Source organism: Macaca nemestrina, chromosome 10, assembly GCF_043159975.1.
Source record: "Macaca nemestrina isolate mMacNem1 chromosome 10, mMacNem.hap1, whole genome shotgun sequence".
Lineage (NCBI taxonomy): Eukaryota > Metazoa > Chordata > Mammalia > Primates > Cercopithecidae > Macaca > Macaca nemestrina.
In genome coordinates this window covers 130,855,179-130,860,921 of record NC_092134.1, presented here as the reverse complement: position 1 = coordinate 130,860,921, position 5,743 = coordinate 130,855,179, and the positions used below count along the sequence as shown (strand labels likewise).

The 5,743-nt window shown below is 41.4% G+C and overlaps 1 pseudogene; it reads right to left on the bottom strand.

Annotated features, from left to right (window-relative positions):
* The window catches only part of LOC105465917 (taste receptor type 2 member 46-like), an 80,476-nt pseudogene that overhangs the window by 58,553 nt on the left and 16,180 nt on the right, over positions 1-5,743 (bottom strand).

The following is a 5,743-nucleotide window of genomic DNA, read 5'->3' as shown; positions in this document are numbered from 1 at the left end:
CTGACCTTAAATTCTATATGCACCTGATTTGTGTATCTGCTGTGACATTCTTTTTACTTTTGATTGTTGTGACCAGTGTCAAGCCAGAAATCACCATAGCATGCTAATGGATGAGTTCAATGCTGTCTTTATGGAAAACATTCTTGTTTTCAAAACAACTCAAATTAACTCATTCATTCGCTGTCTGTTCTTGTTATACACTGGAATTATTCATACTGAAGTTGACATGAAACCTGAATTCTCAGGTGCTAGTATGCAAACAAGGACATATTAACTTTCAGTGTTTGCAAGTTTTCCTTGTGTAACCTCTCCATCATTTGTCTTTAATGACTTTAGTTGTTAGGGAAGTTTTATAACCCAATACAGAGATCATATAGTAAATGTCTAAATTCTTAAAGGGAGCTTGGTCATAACTAAGATCATCACCTATACAGTCTTTTTTAAACGCCAGATTTAAATACACAGAATCCAAACTTATTTTATCAAAAGCATCTAAGATTTACTTGAGAACCACAGGCAGGCCAGTACTCCATAAGATCTGGTTGCTGCTAATACTTTTGTGTGACTTCATTATTCTCAAGCTCATAAATACACACACAAACAAACACATGTGCCCTCCACCTATGAATGGAATGAATTATTTTCTCATAATTTCCAAAATAAAAAATGAGTTTCCAAGAGGTTGTCCAGCTGAAATTAGTCCTGTTTTCCCACTCAGGGTTTTCAGCCCATGAATAATATTTATTTATCAAACATATCTCTAATTCTTAGGTCTTTGGTAAAGTTTCTCCGAAGCCTAATGCTTAAATATTTATTATTTAATTAAAATATTCAGCAATTTTATAAGTATTCCTGACTACCAAACCCTTTCATATATAATCTTGCAGCATCCTCCCATCACAGGAAGATTGCCTTTCCCCTGAACTTGGAGTTCAATCATTTACTTACTTTCATGAACAGAAAATTACTACACTTTGCATAGAGATTTGAGATGGCTTCCATACTGGGGATTCTTCCTCTTTCCATTTACAATGAGAATATCGCCTGGCTAGCACACTGTTCCCAGAGGAGAATCAGAAACTAATGAAGGCAGATTGTCCCCACCTGATCCAGACTAAATTGGTCAAACTCTAAGGACCTCCAAGATGCAGAATCTGGCCCATCTCAAATCACCACAGTCATCCACCAAACTCATTTAGAAAAATGAAATACAAAACATGTGATATATAAATGTCTAATGTAGTTTTGGAGGGTTTCTCTTGCAGAGAAACATAACTGATAAACGAACTCTGCTAAACAAGAGTGTGGGAAATACATACAACCTTGTTGTGTCAGGAATTCAGGAGCCAAAAGAAAAAATGGATGGGGAATGGCAAATATTTGTTCCTGTGAGGTAGAAAACTATGGCTAGAAGAAATCCTTTGGAAAAATCTGGGGGTGGCAGATAACACGGTCTCAAATTTCCTCACGTTGCAACTAAACAAGAAAGTTCTCACTTCAGCTCTCTTAGAGTTGTATAAGAATGTATACAAGTAGTTTATTTTCCCCTCAGTATATAATGAGGTGAGTAATGATAATTTCTATGGGACATTTCTCTTAATTAAAAATTTTTATATTAAAATTATAATGCACACTTGGAAATGAACCAAAACAAAATGGGAAATACCGCAGTGTATCATAAACACTCAAGTAATCATGATGCAGAGCAAGACAAGGAACACTGAAAACAGCCCAGGTCCACCTCCATGCCACTTTCCAAGCAACTAAACCCTTCTTCACACCTCCTGAGATAAGCAATATCCATAATTTATAATGATTATTTCCTTAATTTTCTTCATACTTTACCACCTGGGTATGCAACCCTAAACTGCATAGCTTGGTCTGGCCTGCTTTGCACTGTGTGTAGATGAAATCCTACATGTGGGGGCGGAGCAAGATGGCCGAATAGGAACAGCTCCAGTCTCCAACTCCCAGCGTGAGTGACACAGAAGACCGGTGATTTCTGCATTTTCAACTGAGGTACTGGGTTCATCTCACTGGGGAGTGCCGGACGATGGGTGCTGGTCAGCTGCTGCAGCCCGACCAGCGAGAGCTGAAGCAGGGCGGGCCATTGCCTCACCTGGGAAGCGCAAGGGGGAAGGGAGTCCCTTTTCCTAGCCAGGGGAACTGAGACACACAACACCTGGAAAATCGGGTAACTCCCACCCCAATACTGCGCTTTAAGCAAACAGGCACACCAGGAGATCATATCCCACACCTGGCCGGGAGGGTCCCACACCCACGGAGCCTCCCTCATTGCTAGCACAGCAGTCTGTGATCTACCGGCAAGGCAGCAGCGAGGCTGGGGGAGGGGCGCCCGCCATTGCTGAGGCTTAAGTAGGTAAACAAAGCTGCTGGGAAGCTCGAACTGGGTGGAGCTCACAGCAGCTCAAGGAAACCTGCCTGTCTCTGTAGACTCTACCTCTGCGGACAGGGCAATAACAAACGCAGCAGACACCTCTGCAGACGCAAACGACTCTGTCTGACAGCTTTGAAGAGAGCAGTGGATCTCCCAACACGGAGGTTGAGATCTGAGAAGGGACAGACTCCCTGCTCAAGTGGGTCCCTGACCCCTGAGTAGCCTAACTGGGAGACATCCCCCACTAGGGGCAGTCTGACACCCCACACCTCACAGGGAGGAGTACACCCCTGAGAGGAAGCTTCCAAAGCAAGAATCAGACAGGTACACTCGCTGTTCAGAAATATTCTATCTTCTGCAGCCTCTGCTGCTGATACCCAGGCAAACAGGGTCTGGAGTGGACCTCAAGCAATCTCCAACAGACCTACAGCTGAGGGTCCTGACTGTTAGAAGGAAAACTATCAAACAGGAAGGACACCTACACCAAAACCCCATCAGTACATCACCATCATCAAAGACCAGAGGCAGATAAAACCACAAAGATGGGGAAAAAGCAGGGCAGAAAAGCTGGAAATTCAAAAAATAAGAGCGCATCTCCCCCGGCAAAGGAGCGCAGCTCATCGCCAGCAACGGATCAAAGCTGGACGGAGAATGACTTTGACGAGATGAGAGAAGGCGGCTTCAGTCCATCAAATTTCTCAGAGCTAAAGGAGGAATTACGTACCCAGCGCAAAGAAACTAAAAATCTTGAAAAAAAAGTGGAAGAATTGATGGCTAGAGTAATTAATGCAGAGAAGGTCCTAAACGAAATGAAAGAGATGAAAACCATGACACGAGAAATACGTGACAAATGCACAAGCTTCAGTAACCGACTCGATCAACTGGAAGAAAGAGTATCTGCGATTGAGGATCAAATGAATGAAATTAAGCGAGAAGAGAAACCAAAAGAAAAAAGAAGAAAAAGAAATGAACAAAGCCTGCAAGAAGTATGGGATTATGTAAAAAGACCAAATCTACGTCTGATTGGGGTGCCTGAAAGTGAGGGGGAAAATGGAACCAAGTTGGAAAACACTCTTCAGGATATCATCCAGGAGAACTTCCCCAACCTAGTAGGGCAGGCCAACATTCAAATCCAGGAAATACAGAGAACACCACAAAGATACTCCTCGAGAAGAGCAACTCCAAGACACATAATTGCCAGATTCACCAAAGTTGAAATGAAGGAAAAAATCTTAAGGGCAGCCAGAGAGAAAGGTCGGGTTACCCACAAAGGGAAGCCCATCAGACTAACAGCAGATCTCTCGGCAGAAACTCTCCAAACCAGAAGAGAGTGGGGGCTAATATTCAACATTCTTAAAGAAAAGAATTTTCAACCCAGAATTTCATATCAGGCCAAACTAAGTTTCATAAGTGAAGGAGAAATAAAATCCTTTACAGATAAGCAAATGCTTAGAGGTTTTGTCACCACTAGGCCTGCCTTACAAGAGACCCTGAAGGAAGCACTCAACATGGAAAGGAACAACCAGTACCAGCCATTGCAAAAACATGCCAAAATGTAAAGACCATCGAGGCTAGGAAGAAACTGCATCAACTAATGAGCAAAATAACCAGTTAATATCATAATGGCAGGATCAAGTTCACACATAACAATCTTAACCTTAAATGTAAATGGACTAAATGCTCCAATTAAAAGACACAGACTGGCAAACTGGATAAAGAGTCAAGACCCATCAGTCTGCTGTATTCAGGAGACCCATCTCACATGCAGAGACACACATAGGCTCAAAATAAAGGGATGGAGGAAGATTTACCAAGCAAATGGAGAACAAAAAAAAGCGGGGGTTGCAATACTAGTCTCTGATAAAACAGACTTTAAACCATCAAAGATCAAAAGAGACAAAGAAGGCCATTACATAATGGTAAAGGGATCAATTCAACAGGAAGAGCTAACTATCCTAAATATATATGCACCCAATACAGGAGCACCCAGATTCATAAAGCAAGTCCTTAGAGACTTACAAAGAGACTTAGACTCCCATACAATAATAATGGGAGACTTCAACACTCCACTGTCAACATTAGACAGATCAACGAGACAGAAAGTTAACAAGGATATCCAGGAATTGAACTCATCTCTGCAGCAAGCAGACCTAATAGACATCTATAGAACTCTCCACCCCAAATCAACAGAATATACATTCTTCTCAGCACCACATCGTACTTACTCCAAAATCGACCACGTAATTGGAAGTAAAGCACTCCTCAGCAAATGTACAAGAACAGAAATTATAACAAACTGTCTCTCAGACCACAGTGCAATCAAACTAGAACTCAGGACTAAGAAACTCAATCAAAACCGCTCAACTACATGGAAACTGAACAACCTGCTCCTGAATGACTACTGGGTACATAACGAAATGAAGGCAGAAATAAAGATGTTCTTTGAAACCAATGAGAACAAAGATACAACATACCAGAATCTCTGGGACACATTTAAAGCAGTGTGTAGAGGGAAATTTATAGCACTAAATGCCCACAAGAGAAAGCAGGAAAGATCTAAAATTGACACTCTAACATCGCAATTAAAAGAACTAGAGAAGCAAGAGCAAACACATTCGAAAGCTAGCAGAAGGCTAGAAATAACTAAGATCAGAGCAGAACTGAAGGAGATAGAGACACAAAAAACTCTCGAAAAAATCAATGAATCCAGGAGTTGGTTTTATGAAAAGATCAACAAAATTGACAGACCACTAGCAAGACTAATAAAGAAAAGAGAGAAGAATCAAATCGACGCAATTAAAAATGATAAAGGGGATATCACCACCGACCCCCAGAAATACAAACTACCATCAGAGAATACTATAAACACCTCTACGCAAATAAACTGGAAAATCTAGAAGAAATGGATAATTTCCTGGACACTTACACTCTTCCAAGACTAAACCAGGAAGAAGTTGAATCCCTGAATAGACCAATAGCAGGCTCTGAAATTGAGGCAATAATTAATAGCCTACCAACCAAAAAAAGTCCAGGACCAGATGGATTCACAGCTGAATTCTACCAGAGGTACAAGGAGGAGTTGGTACCATTCCTTCTGAAACTATTCCAATCAATAGAAAAAGAGGGAATCCTCCCTAACTCATTTTATGAGACCAACATCATCCTGATACCAAGGCCTGGCAGAGACACAACAATAAAAGAGAATTTTAGACCAATATCCCTGATGAACATCGATGCAAAAATCCTCAATAAAATACTGGCAAACCGGATTCAGCAACACATCAAAAAGCTTATCCACCATGATCAAGTGGGCTTCATCCCTGGGATGCAAGGCTGGTTCAACAT